At 39.0% G+C, this 19,695-nt stretch overlaps 1 long non-coding RNA gene across 1 annotated transcript in view; it reads right to left on the bottom strand.

Moving 5' to 3' along the window:
- The window catches only part of LOC116667738, a 158,297-nt gene that overhangs the window by 46,774 nt on the left and 91,828 nt on the right, over positions 1 to 19,695 (bottom strand). Inside the window, exon 3 of the long non-coding RNA XR_004324761.1 lies at positions 14,310 to 14,436. This is a non-coding gene — a long non-coding RNA (uncharacterized LOC116667738). The remainder of the gene's footprint in view (positions 1 to 14,309; positions 14,437 to 19,695) is intronic.

The following is a 19,695-nucleotide window of genomic DNA, read 5'->3' on the forward strand; positions in this document are numbered from 1 at the left end:
ACTTCAATAAAAAATGGTTTGAAAAATATATAAAACCAGAGAGAGTATTCTCTTCACTCCACAATGCTATCTTCTTCCACCCGAAAATGACTCATTGTAAAATACATTTAATTGAGAGAATTTTAATTTCTATAAATATAAAAAACCCCAACTTCTCTGAAGTAACCATACGATTTTTTTTTTTTTTTTTGATTCATACACGTTAGAGTTCACTGGAAGAGGAGGATACTCTTTTCTCCTATCCCTCGGTGTGTGTGGGAAGTTGTGAATCAGCACGACTATAAATCTCCAGAAAAACTTATAAGACAGTGACTACAGACGTTCTTAGCTTTGTGACTCAGGGGACATTTTTCTTCAGCGCTATAGTCTTAGTCACCTACTTTCTGGAAATGAAAAAAAGAGAGAGAAAAAACTGTACTAAGAGAAGTTCTAACAAACTTAAAAAGGGCTCCTCTGACCTGTATCCAAACAGCCTGTTCTTATCACTTTCTGGAAGTTCCTGTTGCATTGACATAGTACGTACTGCTTTGATTGTATCTGGCTGAGTAAAGAGCTGTACATTTGCCTTATTCTAACTGATGAGATCTGGGGGAAGAGAACAGTGTTTCCTGGTTGCTCCAAAGCCCTGAGAGATGATTTTGTCTTTGATCATATTTCTCTGCTTGTCTTCTTTAACTCAAGATTGACCTTAAATCCAGGTCCTTTTTTTTCCTTAGAAAGATCCCCAAATCATTTTCAAAGTGAGAGCATAAACAATGTTTCAAAAGGTGACCATTATGAGGTCAACTTTAAAACATTCCAAAAGGAAATTTAAAATATTTTCCTCATATTCCTTCCACCCTGACAAAATGACTTTTATTTCAGTTCAGGCATTATTAATGCAATTGGTCCTAGTAAAAAATGTGTCACTCTGTTTTAAGCTAGTTTTTTTTAGTGAAGAGAAAAATAGACATTACAGCAATAAGCCACTACAATATTTTTCAGATAGAAGAGAGTCATCAGGAATAGACTATAACTAGATCAGAATACAATTAGGGATCTAAAGGTCATCATCATGCAAGGTTATTTTAACACAAGAACCTGTTAGAGGTATTAAAGAATTATTGTGAGCTATAAATGTAACAACAAAGTCACTAGAACAGGTATCAGGAGAAACGAGTTCTCACTTGAGTTCTGCTGGTAACCAGTTGTATGATCTTGAGTAAATAATTCAGACTTCTTGATGTCTTTCCTCATCTGTGAAATAACATTAGAGCTCCAGAATCTTATGACTCAGAGGATTCTATCTTGTATAAGTTTGTAGAAATAGATATGCAGGCCTTTGTATATAGAAATAAGTGCGAGGAGCCTTTCATCAATAGGTCATACTCTTGGGATTAAGCTGTAATAATATCAGTAATGGATTCGATTCAATCTGTCTACATGTTCTCCTACGTAGTTCTTCTTGGGATCAAGGGCAGGAATCTCTCCTTCCTGCTTGTGATGAGGTGTCCTGTCTATGAGCGTGTTAACTTTGGTCTCCCTGACATTCGACTTGAACCAATTAAATGAATGATGTAGCAAGTGCAGTTGCCACAGAGTTTATACCCAATAATGGCCCCAAAGGATTACACATGGCTGGTCCTTGACCCAATAAAAGGCAGTTATAAAAATCCACCAGGCAATTGGAAGCTGTCAAAAGTCATTTCTCAATGAGTCATTTGTCACTGTTAACAAGAATGAATTAGGAACAAGTGGAAAATATTTGTTATTTTTAAGGCAACTAAATTTCAACAGATGAGCAAAAAGTTGTCATTCCACACTGATGAATAACAGTTGGATTATTTTGAAACCAACAATCCTTGATTCCTTCAGGAGCACTTATGAATGCCTATCACTCAAACAGCTTTCTGGTTACCAGTTTCCCAAAGCATATGTGGAAAACCGCTCTCTGCTATTGATGTGCAGCTGGAAAATGTGATGTAAGATTAGAGCCAGGTACAGTCAGACTGGAGAAGTCTAGCCTGGATTTTGTTCTTTTCACAAATCCTTTTCTTCATCTGTAAAGTGAAGCTCTTTTTAGATAATCCCTCAAGATCACGTCCGCTCTAAATATCTGTGACTTCTGAACTTAATGGCCTTAAGTAAGTGGTAAAATCTCAGAATCTTCCTGTTGATCTTGAAATTAGAGGAAAAGTCATTTGTTTGTGACAAATTGCAATCAACAAATTATCTCTCTAAACTATATAGTTATGGTATACTTGTTCTAGGCTTTGTGACTTATGAATGATAAACTCCTGATCTCTGCATATTAAATCATTTTTAATTAGCAATTTAAGTAGTTTTATTAGATAATAGCTCACAGTTTGAAATCCTTATCTAGAGAAGGGTTATTGACCTGTTTTCCATTGGAAATGAACCTTGGATGTAAGCTTTCTGTAATTGTGAAATATAGGCATGTAAGTATTCTAAAGAAAATCCAGAAAAAAAGCCCTCACAAAAACCTCAACTCTTTCCATATGAATAATGATATCCTTCTCAGCTTAATAGTCTATAAATCTTGTTTTATTTTCTTTAAAAGGTGTTGGATTGAAGATTCTGAGGAAGCCACTGGCTATAAGCCCTAGTGCTATAAGTTATTTGTAACATACAATTTCCTGGTGAATAACTCCATTATACTTAAAAAGGCAGTTTATTTGCCAGGTTTATGTGTTTGCACAATTATGAAAGGGTTTTCAGATTTAGATAGAGTCCAACACTTGAAATTATTGCAGACAGCCTTGTCATAGCTACAGCTGTACATAAGCCAAGATCCCTTGGAGATGGTGAAACCACCAAATACTACCATGCTGGCTGAGCAAATACTTTGTGCTTTCTCCCAGGTTACTGATAATTCCGAAAGACTGAGACTGCTCTATCAACTGAAAGATAGCTGTGGTGAGGGAGTTATCAAGTTAATAAACAGGGGATTCAGATATGGGCCCTGAGATGAAAGGTTAAGAGGCAGGGTTTAAATAGCAACTTTGTTTAGTTATCACTCACAAATCTGTTCAAGAAAACCACCTTGTGCAATACTTAAGATCACAGTTTACACTGAGAAAGGGCTATACACTGAAGGACAAGACCTTTTTGTGATTAGCATTTCTTCTTACTTTGAATAATTGGATTGGTGTACATGGACAATCACAAACCATAAATCATCATTGGTAAATGCAACTGTGATTTTCGTAAGTACTTCATTGGTTCTTCCTCCCAGAATCTTAAACCTTCCTCAGTCAATAGTTTCACATGCTATCACAGTTTCTATGTGGGAACGACTACAAGCAGCTTGAAATATTTGGGGGCTTTTTCAAACATCTAATTGAAATCTGTATTCCTTTAGTAAAAATCCCCGTTTTCTCTTTTAAGAGCTTAAAGATCTATAGCATTTCTTTGTTTTTTTCTCTTTGATGAAGAAGCCTCTTTTGAGGGGTTATAACTTTTGAAATGTTATCTGTGTCTCTAAATATTCAAGCAGATGCTTCTCATTTAGATATTTTTTTTCCCACCTGGAAATTGGCTGCTCTGGCTCCTGGATTGGAAATGGCAGTCTGTACACATCTTCTTAATCTTCTAACACAGAGCATCATGGATACACATGGTATTACTTAAACCAACACCCAACCTTTGTAACTGCACACCTGAGGACAATCTGCTCATTTCTTTTGCCATGACACCTACCTGTGTGTATTTAACTCAGAAGCCAGAGATCATAACAGCCCTAGTTTTATACAGTGAATTTCTAGCTAAAAAAACAAAACAAAACAAAAAAACCCCTCAAACCTACTTTGATTTATAAAAATGCTCTCCATTCCAGAATTTCAAGAATCTAAACTTTGCAAAAAAAAAAAAAAAAAGCCAGCTATAAGTAACAGTTTTGGATATTAAACTGTCCATTCCAGAATTGCTCAGAGTTTAATAGCCCAGTGCTTTCTGAGCACCTGTTCTTTCTGTGTATCTGGAGAAGGCAGGTGGTATCCTAGAATTACAGATGGTGAATCAGATAAAAATATGGCCAATGTGTCATAGGCATTTCCAGCTTATCCTAATGTACTTCTTTCCTTTTCCCAGCCTCCCTTGTGGTTAAGGTTAGAGACATGTGAGTAGTTTTGGCCAATAAATTGTGAGCAGAAGTGCCATGTCTGTCCTGTTTGCACAAAGATATCAAGAGATAGTTTGCTTCCTTCACTCCTTCTTTTCCCAAGAGTTTCAGTGGTATAGCTATGAGACAGAGGAGAGTGACATGAGACAGAAATAAACTTACTGGGTTAAGCCACTGAGATTCCGGGTTTGCTATTGTAGCAGCTAGTATTAATTAATAAGATAGGTGATACTCCCTATGTTAGAAAGTTATTGGAAAAGCTAGGGCCATTATCTAGATCAAGAAATCACAAACCTGACTTTGAATCAAAATCAACTAGGGGAACCTTAAAAAAATTCCTATTCCTGAGACCCATATAAACAAAAATTTGGAGGGAGGACATATGAATCAATATTTTTATCAAGCTCCCCAGATAATTCTAGATCATTCTCCTCAAGTCTGAACTTCTGCTCCTCAACGTCAAACTCTTTGATTATATTCTGGGGTGATGAGATGGAAAATTAAAAATGATCAGAGAGAACCAGTGGTTTTTAGAGCTAAAACAGGGATCAGCAAACTATAGACCCCAAGGGCCAAATCTTGCCTGCAGTTTGTTTTCATAAATAAAATTTTATTGGAACACACCCACACTCATTGGTTTCCATATTGTCTATGGCTTCTCTCACTGTAAGGGCAGAGTTGAGTGGTTGCAACAGAGATGTTATGGTCTGCAAACCTTAAAATATTTAGTATCTGGCCCTTACAGAAAAGGTTTCTGGACTGCTGATCAACATGATTGTCTCTGTGCTTGAAAAATGTATGAACTCTTGATTTGGCTCTGCCCATAACTGAAAGACTCAAGTTCTCAGCGTTCTTGGTAAATGTAAGAAGGGCTGGTCATGGAAACTTATTTAACTTTTGGATCAGCTATATATTATGGTATCTCCATGCTCCATGGAAGAGTTTAAAGTCATACAAATTCTCATACTATCTCTGTTGAACCAACAGAAACAAAGCCACAGGAAGACAATTGTTTCAACAGAGTCTAGAAAGAGGTGGATAATATTTATAGGGGAAAAAATTACAGTTTCCAAATATATCTGGATTCTTATACTTCTTTCTTACTACAAATGAAGATAAACAGGATTAATATTTAATGGGACCCATTTTCTTTAATGTCTATCTTTCGTTCATGCTCAATTTATATCAAATACTTGGTACAACCCCCAAATTTAAAATAATCTATAATTAAATACACATGTACATAAGTACATTTAAATATGCATATTTAAATACACAATTAAATATAAAATTTCAAGCTGTCTGGTCCAGGAAATTCAAATTTAAAGTGCAATTCTCAGGGGATGGCTATTTTAACCAGCTCCAAATGCAGATTTAAGCTAAAGATCTTTTCAGCTTAATGTATCATCATTGTGGCTTTCCTTTCTTTCCTGTCCATTTCCCCAGTAAAATACTACCAGTCAGAAACCTAGTGAATCACAGCAAAGAAAGTGAATATTCTTCCTTTTTAGTGAACAAGAGGAAAATTCTGTCTTCTTGGCTAAATAATCTCTATTATTGCTCAGTGAAGAAAAGAAGTATGAGTCTTATGTTTGAATCACAAAGAGCCTCACCTAGTTATTTTTGAGGCCCTCAGAAGGAGTTCTGAACAGCTCCACTGCAGAGCAAATACTGAGGTTAGAGTGGAATATAGGTGAAGAATTGCAGGAGCTTTGATGCAGTAGTTTTCTTACACTTAGAAGGAAAAAGTTATGTTTGAGCTACGTTCCCTCACTATGTTAGTTTAAATAACTTCTTGGAACTAGAGAAAAAAGAAAAAGCAAAGCAAAACATACAATTTCATTACACTCCCTAACAGAAATAATTGGTAACATGTGTACCTAATTTTGATTACTCACTCTTCTATTCACTTCTCATTGGTTAATTGAGAGTGGCAGTCCCAATGAAACAACCCCTAGTAGCATGTAATGGCTAATTGTGAGCAGGTTAGAAGCCTCCTTTGTCTTTGAAAAGGTCTCTTAACTCTCCAGGACATGTCTGTTTGGTATTGAAGTCATGACTTGGAATCGGATGATTTAAATTCAAGAAAGTCCTTTAATACTGAGGTTCAAATAAATGAATTTACACCTCATGTCATGTGTTTAGTAGGTGACCAAGACCATGTGCTCTTTACTTCCACTTAGCAGAGAATTATAATGTGTAAGGGATTTAAATTAGGCTGCAACTAGCCTTGCTGTGACAGGAAAAAGTAATGTGGTTAATCCAGTGGGCTAGAATAAGAAGTGGTTCATTTGGGTCGTTGCAGTGACTTCTGATTGAATTCAGGTAATTTCTTCTAAAAAGAGTTCATGCTTCTCTTTCGTCTACTTCTAACTCCAAAACTCCACACCCACTCACTGATTGATGGAGTTAATGTTACCAAATTGCTGGGCTAAACAACATGTCTCTCAAAATGCTTTGACCAGAGGGTTCTATGAAAATATCACGCAGCCAGGCATGCAGCTAAAATTTTGGACTTCTAATACTGGGGAAGAAGCAGAGAACAAAGTTAGAGACATCCAACAATCTCTACCAGGGTCTATCCATGCAGAAACCTAAATAGCTGTGTGTATCTCCCTTTCACACTCCAAGCACATTCACCCCTGCTCTCAAGGGATTCAATTCAAAACCCCATCCAGTTATTGCAATAAACTCAAAGTTTAGGATCTATGGGTGACACTTGTTCCCTTCTATGAGGTCAGAATAGAGTTTCTTTTAGGTGCATACTTTTCTGGTCTTATCTTAACAGGAGTAGTACCCTCATAACTGTATCATGCACTCCTATTTGGAAGAGGAGAGAAGGCAAATACTCCTCAGTCATCAGGCTGTAACAGTTCTCAAATCCTGCTGTACCAGAGTGAAGAGGGAATAAAGATGAGTAAGTCTCCTGCTTAAGGCAGCTGGTGGCTCTTGGTTCTTACATTCTGGCAGGAGCTTTCTTCTTCCATTATCCTCCTGGACCCCATCTGAAGCAGACCTGGGACAATCATGTTCTCTTTCTCAGCTTCCTTCCTGCTGGTGGAGGATTTGGGTTCCAGGGGTGGCCTTAGGGCTTGAATGATCACAGGCTTTGTCAAGCCAGGCTTGTGGTTTACTTATTAACCGTTGTATTTTCTGCTCATCCCTGCTTACCTGCATTAGTTTGCCAGAATGAAGTACCACAGATGGGTGGTTTAAACAACAGACATTTATTTCCTCACAGTTCTGGAGGCTACAAGTCCAAGACCGAGTGTCAGTAGGGCTGATTTCTTCTGAGACCGCTCTCCTCAGTGTCTAAACGGCCATCTTCTCCCTGAGTCTTCAAGTGATCTTCCCTCTGTGTGTGTCCATGTCCTAATCTCTTCTTATAAGGACACCAGTCATTGAATGAGGGCCCATTCTAATGGCTTTATTTTAACTTAATTACCTCTTCACATATCCTATCTCTAAATTTAGTCACACTCTGACATACTAAGGATTAGAACTTAAACATATGAATTTTGGGGACCGCAATCCAGCCTATAAGACCCCCCCCCCCTTATGGTTATTTAGAAAATGAGCTTCATGAGATGGCAACCCTTTGACTGATCTTTGTTGCTAGGCTGGCTCCCACTGTCTGTCAGAAAACTCTCATATGACAGAGGCTGAGAACAGATTTATCTCCTGCTAAATCAACAATTCTCTTTTAAAAGGGTTCAGTTTGGGAACAGAAGCAGTTAACTTTTTCCTTCTTAAAAGGCCCCCAATTTAATAGGCTTTTCCAAAAACGTAGGTTGCAAACCATAGACAGAACTACATTCACTCCCGTTTCTGCAACTGGTTAGTTCTAGCTGGAGTTAGTCTTGCTCAGAATTCTTTACTAAAAGGGCAAAGAACCAACATTTTGAATTTTCAGCCATGTGGCCGAAGGCTATGGGTTGGGTTGGCTGGGTATAATAAGAGGCAGTTTAATCAAATATTGAGCCATATTGGAACTTGCTTGCTCACTGCTTGGTATCATACTTTTAAAACAGTGCTAAACATGAAATCTGTTTGGCTATAACTGAGATTCAAAATAACAGTGGCTTAAATAAGATGTAGTCAGTTCAGAATTGATTCGGCAGGGCCAGACTACAGATACCTGGGACCCAGGCTATTTCCAACTTTCCACTTCATCATCTACTGGGCGTGGTTCTTACTGACGTGGTCCTAACCTGTGCTCCTGCATCCACGTTCCAAGCAGCAGGATGGATAAAGGGGAAGAAGGAGCAGACCCGCTCCCTTTACAGACACATTTCAGAAGTTGTACCTATAAGTTCTGCTTCCATTGCATTGACCAGAACTTTGTCACATCACCCCCTCCTTTCTGGGAGGGAGTCTGGGAAATATGACTGTATTTGGGGTTGCCAACTTTTTAAAATAGTTATCATTGGGGAAGAAGGCAGCATAGATATTGGAGGACAACTAGAGTCTCACAACCAGAACAGTTTGCTTCCACTTTAATCTGATTATCTGAAAGTCTTGTGTGCTTTTTCCACAGCTCTTGCGGTTCACAGTGAAGCCACTAAGGGACAGGAAGAGCCTGAATTTGTTCTGAACTCTAAAAATCAAACTGTATTCAGGGTTATATTAAAGTATATTTAGTGGTATTTTAATTCCAGCAAAAATTGATCTGTGATGTATGGTAATAAATAACAATAATGCATATTAACTATTAAGAACTTGCAATATACCAGGTACTATGCTAAGCATTTCATCTACATTTCCCATTTAGTCTTCCAAGGACTGTGACAGTGCATCCTCCTGGCATCATTTTTTACATGAGAAACTAAAGCGTGGAGGTGTTTAGTAACTTGCTCAAGGGCACGTGGCTTCTAAGTGGTAGAGCTGGTATTTGCTATGTGTATGACTGGTTCTAAACCTGATGTATCGACCTTCTTAGTGTATTAAGGGCAATGGTTCTGAACTGGAGGCAATTTTGCCCCCCCAGGGGCTGTTCGACAGTGTCTCAAAATATTTTTGGTTGTTACAACTGGGAGGCTACTACTGGCATCAAGTGAGTAGAGGCCAGAGATACTGCTCAACAACCCACAATGCACAGGATGACCCCACCCCCCAATAAAGAGTCATCTGGCCTAAAGTGTCCTTGGTGTCACAGTTGAGAAATCCTCATTACCTAACATATTTGGTGGATGCCTTGGTCCTTCCTAAATGAGAGCAGATGATTTAAGTCCATTGCTGATCTCTGGAAATAGGGAATTTCCATTCCTGTGTAAAGGACTACATTTTTCTTAGTCAGTAGGGATCAGTTCTTCATTTTAGAATTTAGTTGATTTACATTTGCAGGGGGGAAGATTGAGGCTTTTGAAGGTGTGGGAGCAAGGAAATTTACAGAGAGAGAATACAAAACAGTATTTGGAAAGTATTTCATACCCTGTACTTCTGAAATTTTTTAATAGAAAATGAAACTTTCATCCCAATTCAAAAAGAAATAACTTCAATTATCCATCCACTATCTTTCTTTGAAAATGACTGTGTATGATATGTATTTTTGGAACATGAGCTGACATTTGATGCTACAGTTAGGCAGTTTGGTTGGATACATTTTAAATACTGTACCTGCTCTAACACCAACAAGGTAACTTTCCTCTAAACAGGCATTTGCTAAACACTTAAAGTAAACAGACCTGGTCCTAGGAATCCCAGGTAGAGATGACTCTGACTTTTTACCCATAAGGAGATTATGGTTTATTGGGGAGAAAGAGCCAGCAAACTAGTCATCCTACTAGGAGGGATTAAAGGACACAACGGGGGTCAGTGACAACAGAAGAGGATATGGTACAGCAAGGCGTGGGGACTATGTGCTCACAGAGGAGAAAACTTCTGTCTCTGTAGGGGAGATGGACAAGACAGCGAAGGCTTCCCAGACAAGGGGAGAATTTAGTTAATTCTTAAAGAGGATCAGGAATTGCAGGGCAAGAATAAGAGGATGGGGAGGGAATAAGGGGAGGAAAAAGTCCAGACTACCTGGTACAACTGTGGAGTTTTCTCCTGAAACTCAGCACATACTCTGAGACAGGACTGCTTCTCCCCAGAGAAGGTGGTACCTTTCTCTTTGCATACAATTTCCGTCTATTTTCTGAATCTGGCCTCTAGGACTGCATCTGTATAGAGCGGAGGTCTGTTGAGAATTAGCGTAAATGTATCCTGACAGTGATGGTGAGGACTGACACTCATGGCATTGGATGCAGCCCTCGTAAAGCCAAGGAGGAGTGAAATGTCCTGGCATAGCTCGTACAGTAGGCAGTGAAACTTACGGAGCTGCCAAAGCGCTATCACCCGTGCTTTAGGAAGAGCCCTCCCTGGTGGACTGATGCTGCCGGAGATGAGACTGGAGTCAGGCGTTCACTGTAATGTCACTGGGGCAAGTTTAACTTAGCGTAAGTATAATCAAGACCAATTCCATAATTAGCTTCAATCCTTTGAAACTGACATAAATGGGGAGATCACCTGCTATAAACATCTTACTGGCAGCAGGATATGAATCATAAATAATCCAAATTTGGAGGGAACAATCATCCAAATATGTTTTTTTGACACGAAGAATCAATAAAGTGACCCATGCATCTCTAAAGGCTAGAGAACACTTCAGAATACAGTTTAATTCTTCCTTTACAAATGTTAACTTTACGAGATATCTTCAGAATCTGGATTTCCCCCTAACTGTTTGGGGGAAATTTATCATTCACCAATTTGTGTGTGAAGTAGGAAAAAAAATTAATATGATTCTGTGACATTTGTGATTTGGGAATTTTTTAAAAATTCAGAAACTAGCAGTTTCATTAACTCACGGACTATTAAAATTAGAAAAGACCTTAGAAATATCTTTCAACTTCCTGGTTTTACAAATGAGAAATTTGAGGTCCAAAGATATGGGATTTGCCCAAGTCCACAGTTAGCTACTGGCTGATCTGGGACTCAAACTTAATTTTCTGCCTTCTTAGTCCAGAATTCTCTCCATCAGAAAAAAAAATTTTTTAACCTAAGGATTTTAAAAACTAGTAGTGATTTCTTATTTTAAATTCATAGCAGTTTTCTCCAGTTCTTCTGTCGAATCTGACAAGGGATATACTTCCTCTTAGTTATGTTGCTATTAAACAAGTGGTGAGGACTGATCTTCGGTTTGCTTGTGTTTTGGTTTTCTTCTACTCTTGAAAGGTCTAAAAATTCCTGTGTATTCTCTTGTTCTTGTTAGAAAAAGTGGGGAAACCCCTCTGTAGTCAGAGAAGAGAACCAATTGTGAATGAAAACATTCGTGAGGTTAGGACAAACTCTTTTAAGTTCATGAATATGCACTTAATGATAAAATATTCTGCATTTCCTGCAGGAGAGTGAAATAAGTGGGAAGCTCAGATAATGAAATAAAGTAGCATACGAAAGTCTCTTAAATAGGTTGGAAAAGATTTCCATTAGGACTTTGCAAAACAGCATATGGTTAACCCATTCTTGACTACAATATAGGAATTACTATTTTTTGACCCAAGAGATACTCTCTCCCAGTCAAATAGGGGGTGTTGCTGCTTCATCTGACCTGGTGTATGAAACCCCAGGTATGGTTTATGAAAAACCATAAACTCTGTGTCAGAGTGGGGCTCTTTCTTCTTTTGGAGTTCTCCAGGCTAGTCCAGGCTTGCTCAGGGGGCCCTCCCCATAAGTTTTGAATTTTTGAAAGATCGAGGCTAAGTGCTGTCATTGTTCCAACAGGGCTCTTTTCTCCAACTCTTTTCTGGGTCAGCATATTCAGATTTTCCCAGATGTAGCTTGGCCTCAGTAAGACTCGATGACTCAAGTTTCTGTTACACAAACAAGAAGGTTTATACTTACTACTTCAGTTTCTGTTGCTACGGTCTCTATTCATTGCATCTTATCCATAACTTGATCCACACCACATCAAGTGTCATGTTAAAAGGTATGTTGTTTGGACATTCAAAAATGTAGCCCGTTTTTGAAGAAAGAGTTAAACCATCTAGACAACGTTCCCTCCTTAATTTTAAGGAACACACGTTGCTAGTGGTCTCACCTCCACATTCATTCTTCCTCTCTTCCTGAGCTTTTATGGACACAGGACTTCCCAGCGTGAGGCTGCATGTCATAGTCTCCCTTGTAACAAGTGTGGCCATGTGACTAAGTTTTGGCCAATGAGTTGTGATCTGAAGTATGTGTGACTTATGCGCTGTGCCCCGCAGCGGTGTGTGGTGTGCTCCCTGACATGACCTTCTCAGTGCAAGGGAGCTGCCTAGAACTCAGAGGTGGAAGCCACACCTTGGAGAGGGCAAAGCCACCCTATCAGCCCTGTACTATTATGTGAGAAAGAAATGATTTCTCTCTATTTAAGTCACTGTATTTTGGGTATTTTTGTTATGTCCTCTAAGCCTCATCCTGATTAATATACGTTGCTGGAGTGTCTAAAATCATTGCAAACCATTTACGCCTGGATGCAGAGGAGGCTGTGCAGACATCTGTAGCAACTACAAGGAAGAATAAGCTTCCCTTCCGGAGTATGTCTCGATGGCAGAATCATTCACAGCCCAACTGCTGAATGGGAAACGACAAGTCCACACCTGCCTGGAATTTCACTCACTTCTGTCCGGTTCTGCCTTTGAGGAATTTATTACCTAAAACTAAGCCAGGCCCTGATGTTTTCTCAGGCTGTAAGGGTCTCAGCTGACGATGCTATAATGACTTCAGCTTCTGAAACTGGAGGATGTTCAGAAGCACAATTTGGGGGAGAAGAAAATCAACATCTAAAGCAGTCATGGTGTGCCACTGAGCTTAGCCAACTCATAAACATTTCCCTGAGTCCCCACTAAAGCCCTGTAACATTGATATATCTATGCACTGTTTGCAGATGATGAAACATACTGTCAAAGAATTTAAGATGCTTTTTGCAAAGTTACACAGTAAGAAGAAAAGCTAAGACTTGAACTCAGGACGTCGAGTCCCAAGGTTACGCTTTTTCTCATCGTAAGGGGTGGTCTATGGAAAGAAAGAAATCCCCTTATCAGAGACACTAAAAAATAAATTTGCTTGATACCCTAGGTACTCAGCAAAAATGCCATCTCTTTAATTTCCACTCCTGCCCTGGCTTACATGCTCTTCCACTGGTGTACCATCCTCTGCTTTATTTTCATGTAGTGGCTCACCCGGATGTGCAGAAACGGGGGGCTAACTGGGAACCTCACAGTATCATTCCTTGAATAACGCTGACTCTAGACAGAACTCTACCAAAATGATGACTGGTTTTTAAAGCCCTTCACAGCCTCTAGCAGAGCGATTCAATTCTTTCCCAACCTTCTCTGGATAGAAATTCTCCCTTTTATATGCCTCAAATCCTTTATGCTGTAATTTGGATACCATGAACATTTTACTGAGTAAGGAAGATGAGCAGAAATACTTATTATTCTTCATTTGAGTCCTCTCTGTGTTAGAAATTTATTGTTTCTTTGTTTTTTTTTAATTTATTTTTTAAATTGAAGTATAGTTGGCTTACAATACTGTGTTAATTTATGGTGTACAGCATAGTGATTCAGTTATACATATAAATATATATTCCTATTCATATTCTTTTTCATTATAGGCTGTTACAAGATGTTGAATATAGTTCCCCAAGACCCAAGTAGGACCTTGCTGTTTATCTGTTTTATATATAGTAGTTAGTATTTGCAAATCCTGAACTCCCAATTTATCCCTCCACCCGCCTCCTTTCCCCCTGGTAACCACAAGTTTGTTATCTATGTCTGTGAGTCTGTTTCTATTTTGTAAACAAGTTCATTTAGAAATTTGTCACATTACTCTTTTATTTCCTCCTTTGGAATAATAATCCAAGTTCCCTTAACTGTCCTCCTCTGCTTCATCTTAGATCTTTGTGGGTTTCTTTGGATATAACCCTTCAAGTTTCACATTTTTTATCTGTGGAACCCCAGACTGGGACAGTAGCCATTGATACTGTTACTTTCTCTGTACACAGCCCTGCACTAAGTGTCATCGTAGTGCGAATTCTTATTTAACCTCCACCACCATTACATGTGCAAAGTACTATTGTTAGCTCTTCTACAATGGAGGAAACAGGCGCTTAGAGAGATTAAGGTGCTGTCTGTGCTTAAATACGAGAGGAGATCATTTAAAAACCTACCGCTCATGAAGGAGGGGATCAGTCTTCACAGTCTCTCGAGTTATATGGCTCTTCTTCAACCTTAAAGCCTGAGATGACTTCAGAAAATTCTGGTCTCTGTAGCTCATAGAAGTCACCTGCAGAATCCCTAATAAAGGAGACAAAGAAATTCAACAGAGATTTATTCATTGTTTTTGTGATGGGTGGGTATAGAGTGGTGATCTCACAATTGCAATGGTTGGATGTCATCACAAATAGCCTTTAAAGAGAGGCCTTCCAAAGCAAGATGCCAGTTATTATATTACATTAAGTGAACACAACAACACAAATATTCACCTGCAGGAGGAATGAACAAAGCAAAGTATCGATGTTATGTGAATGGGTAATTGTGGTTTGGGATACAATTTCTGATGATAACATCAAACAACCTATCCGGAAGCGAAGATGATCTGTCATGAAGACCATGTCAGGTGACACCAATGCCAACACTGTGTATGAAGAATTTGAAGAAAACTGTTTCTTGAAATGTGAGAGTGAAAAAGAAGTTCTAAATTGAGGTTTCTATGGTTTTATATTTACATGACTAAATTAATAAATTTAGTATTAAAAAGTAGATGTTTGATTAGTTCCTCTATATTCCGAAAAGTTTATACAATTCCAGTTGGTAGGAAAAGTTGGAGGAATTCCTAACATTCAGGAATGTACAATAACTTATCCAAGTTCATGTAATGCAATAGCTGGGATTTGTGCCTAGATCTGCCTGATTCATGGGCTCACCGTGAGTACATGGCACAATGAATCCCTAGAATCCTGACCTGAGGACTGCTGTCTGTATTTGTGCTGCTGGATTTTCTTAAGTGTGTTTTAGCAAAGCTGGTGGATGGAATATATTAAATTGTAAGAAATTAAATACCCCATAGGTGTGTTAAGTTTACTATGTACAGTAGAATGAGGAGGGTTCCAATATGTCCTCAGTAATGAATGCTAAGATATTAGTCCTTCTTGTCCTTCTGTTTAGTAGCTCATTTTTATGTTTAAAAGGTAAAGTGTTTTTTTTCTCCAGAATATTTTTTTTGTTCATAGCCTCAGTCCACAGAAGGGAGGGTGGACCTGCACCAGGAAATTCCACTTCCAGGAGTATTTCTGACCCATCATGATGTAAACATTACATAGAGTCTTAGATCATATAACCTCTCTGCCCTGTCTCTCCATTTGGGGAGGGACATTGATGCTTTATACTCACCTATCTCTGTGCAACCCCCAACCCCCCTAAAAAAAACTGGGAAGATATTTGAAACCAATCTTACGCAATATCCCTCTTGCCTTAGGATGAGTAATTACACACGATGGAAAACACATGAAAGTATCTAGTAAGGCTATTCGCTTCTTCCTCTCCCATCCACATACCACTGCCATCCACTCCCATATCTTTTGTTAAAAGCGAAAAGCAACTGATATAAATTATGATACAACTTGGTCTAATGTACCAAATATTTTATTCCATTTATTGCCACAGGCTACTGAGGCTTGCCTTTATTCCCTTCTATAGGAAACTGACTTCCTCTTCCCCTTGGTTGAACTCTACATGACGGAAGCCAATTTATTAGGTCAGTGGCAGTTACTTGGATGTTCAGACATATGGGACACAAAGTGTTTCATTCTGTTTTAAATCAGTTCCTCCTGATGGGCTCCATTCTTTCTACCATTTATGCCACAGGTGAAGTAATGAAGATGCTTATTGTGGCTTCCTGTTAATATTCTAAGGCCCAAGGCTGTGAACAGCAGGGTGTCTGCTCTCCAGCTGTTTTTCCAACAGGAAGAAGGGATAAAATAAACAAAGCATACACAGTAGTCCATTGAAACCACAGGTAATCCACAGCTGCACTAATAACAATCCAGGGTTACCAGACTGGTCCACCATCATAGATCCCCATCAGCAAAAGCAGCCTCAAAATACTTTGAGGATAGTTGGTAGTTTCTTTCAAGTCCTTCATATCCAGAGGCAGATAACTTGTAAAGCCAGATGTGGACCAATGAGGACTAACTCTCCTGCTGGTCTAATGATTTTTAAGTGGAATTCTATGGGATGGAATGAGGGCAACCATGGTTATAAACATGCACAAATTGCTACCATATACCAGTTTGGTCTTGAATTTGAATTTAAAATTTATCTAAATTGACAAACACTTTAAAGTAGGAATCTATGTAACATTCTTGCTAATGCCTTAGTGCTTAATATTAGCAAACAGTATTTCCCCAGACCCTTAACCATAATCCAGCTGATTGAATTATGCAGAATTCTTATTATAGACTTATCTTTTTTAGTGATATAGAAAATGTGGATAATATGCAAGCTTCATGTGAAATGTTTCTTGAAAAAGGGCCTAGAGGCTGATTCCTAAGCTAACTCTGTGTAGACATGTAAGTTTGGAGTCTGAAACTAGTTTCTTTCTTTGATATGATCTTGATAATTTGAAACCTAAGGCAATAGATACCACATAATGCCAAAATGCATTGCTAATTCATGGCCAAGCACCTGACTATTATTTTCAGTGTTCATGACGATGCATCGACAAGGGAAGATCAGCTTACCTCTTCATCATTTATAACAGATAAATCCTAAACTTTTGAAATCCTGCCAATGAATTAAAGATTCTACTTTTTGACAAGGTGTACATTTATTCATCTAAATGAAAGCAACACTCAGTACAGGGCCAAGTATAATTCAGAATGAAATTGAAATTGGATTAAGCAAGCCATGCAAAGTCACAGGCTTGAATGGCCATAGACACTGTTATGGTACCGAAATGGATTTACCAAGCCAGTCATGCTTACCTGCCTGATGGTGACTATAGAAACACTCATGCACTATTTCATCAGAGTTGCTTATTATGCTCAGAACTTATTTCCAACCTTATGGTATTATTTTTCTTGTTATTTTATTTTCTGATAGCCCCCATTAACTAGGGAAAAATCAGTCTCTGAGTAACATTGTCTGAGAAGTTTAAAGGATACTACAGTTTGACTTACAGATAAATGGATGCTTCAAAACTTGCATTTGTACATCATGGACTTAAATTCAGTAAATATTTTGAGAAATTATTTTTTGCCAGTCATAATCAAGACTTCCTATAGCGATCTGAATTTATTAAGAAATCCAACAACATGCTCCTTAGGTTAAGAAATTGATGACTGGATTAAAGCTAACCATATCATCCCTGCTAACAATATGATACAGTAGAAAAAAAACACTGAGCTTGAAGTTGGCAGGCACAGGAACGAATACTCTCTTGACCTTTTCATGCATTGTCAACAAATATTGATCAGGAGTCTGATATGTAAGAGGTTATTGATCACTGACTCTACCCAACAGCATATGAGATAAGGATTACAATTCAATTCCTACTTTCAGGGAGCACACAGACTTGCTAAGAATATAGACCGGAAAACTAAGTATCGCTCCACATCGGGATGAGTGTGGAAGAGAACGGCCTAGCATGAATTTCCTCTTCCATTGTATTCTGATTTCTTTTGAGGGGATTTACCTTTCCATCCACTGTGAGGATGATTTCTAGTGACCATCTCCCATGAGGGAAAATGGAAGAGGATGATCCTCCTCTCCCACACTAGGGTGGTCGCAGGCTGGTGGGGCTGCTGGTCTTGGGATCCAGGGTTGGCCAATTAGACACTGTTCTAGAACTTTGACACCAAGAGGGAGGGACTATTTTCCATGACTCTTTTGGCTAAGAGGCAAATATGCCCTCTGCTTCTTGCCTCTAACTCCCTTGGATTTGGGGTATTTCCAAGCCTGTTCCTCCAGCTACTGTTGAGCTTCTGATAGACTTTCAGGAAGTTCTCTTTTATTAAAGCTACTTTGAGTCTGTTTCTAATGCTTACATTTAGAAATCATGAATCAGTATCATAATCTAGAATGGGGGTGAAAGGAATAGTAGCTTTGACAAAATGGCAGCTTGGAGAAGCTAATGCCTGAGCTGTGCCTTCAGGACAAGAAGGGGTTTCCTAAGTAAGGGAGTTGGAATGGCATTGTAGGTAGAGGAAAGAGCATATGTAGGGCCTGGAGGTTAGAGTGGCTGGGAGCAGATGTTTCTCAGAAGAAATGCAAATAGCTTTGGTGGTGGCTGAGTAGTGCGTGTGTGACAGCTGAGGCCTGGACGTCCTGGAAGAGATGTATGATAATCAGCTCTTTCCTCTACCAGCAGAAACTATGCTTTAGTCATGGTGATGGTACCTGATACGGAGACTGACCTTGAGAAGGGGCTTCGTAAATGTTCAGTGAAAAAGAATGACAGCTGAGTTCAGTTCCTCTGAGGTACTTTCTCCAAAATTTTAGTGTGGGAAGGACTCTGTCAGACTCTGTGTACCTGAAGTGGCCAAAAATCTATGTGCCATCTGGAGGCTGTCCCTTAAAGCTGTGTAATTCCATCCTTGCATGAGGTAACATTGCACGTAGGACATTCCAGACAGTTGGGTTATTTCCTACATTTCCATGCCTCTGAAGAAAAAAAGACTAAGTGGTATCATGCCTCTTGGCTCCTTCAGTGTTTAGCGACGTCTCTGGCCAGGAAAGTTTCTCTCTCTCACCTACATTTTCTATGCGGCAGCTCACCTCACTTCCTGTTGCTCTCCTGCTGGAGGATGTGGGCATTATGCCCTTGTCAGCCTCCAAGGTAATAACGGCCCTTCACATGCTGGGCTTCGATGACTAAATCGCCTTTAGCTTTTCCTTCCAGCTCTCTTCGTCTGTTTCCCAGCCTTTAATCATCTCTGTGGGTCTCTTCTCAACCCTATCCAAGTGCACAAAGTACCTCTTAAGGCACTTTTCAGCCTCAAAACAAACACCAAAGTTTCCAGCCTTGTTCAAACTGGCAAAATAAGATGAGACTTTCTAAGAAAAACTATTTGGGGGAAAAAAGGAAAATACATTTCAGGTGTTTCTGGAATATGAAATGACACACCAGTTAACCAATTAACTTGGAAGAAATCTTTCAATACTGGTGTTCTCAAGCTCATGTCATTTTAGGAGAGATTCTTGTCAAAAGATTCCCCAAAGGAATCAGAAAAGGTCAATGTCAGAAATGTTTCTAGAACATGTCCTATGTTCCAGGCATTTGGCATGGCACTTCGGAGCCAAAGATAAATGAGATGTGGTTCCTACTATGAAAAAGCTCACAGGCTAGTAGTCAAAGCAGAAACTAACTGAAGCTCATTCAGTGCACCAGATACAATAGCACAAAGAATAGGATGAGGAAGAGCCAGGGAGGAAAGGAGGAAGATAGCATCTCTAGCTGGTGAGGTCAGCTTTGAGCAGATTCTTGAAAAAGGACTCAGAGCTTTCCAGGTTTGGAAGGTAGGTGAGAAAGGATGTTTCTTTTCCTGGCTGAGAGGA

This window comes from Camelus ferus, chromosome 12 (assembly GCF_009834535.1).
Source record: "Camelus ferus isolate YT-003-E chromosome 12, BCGSAC_Cfer_1.0, whole genome shotgun sequence".
Classification (NCBI taxonomy): Eukaryota; Metazoa; Chordata; class Mammalia; order Artiodactyla; family Camelidae; genus Camelus; species Camelus ferus.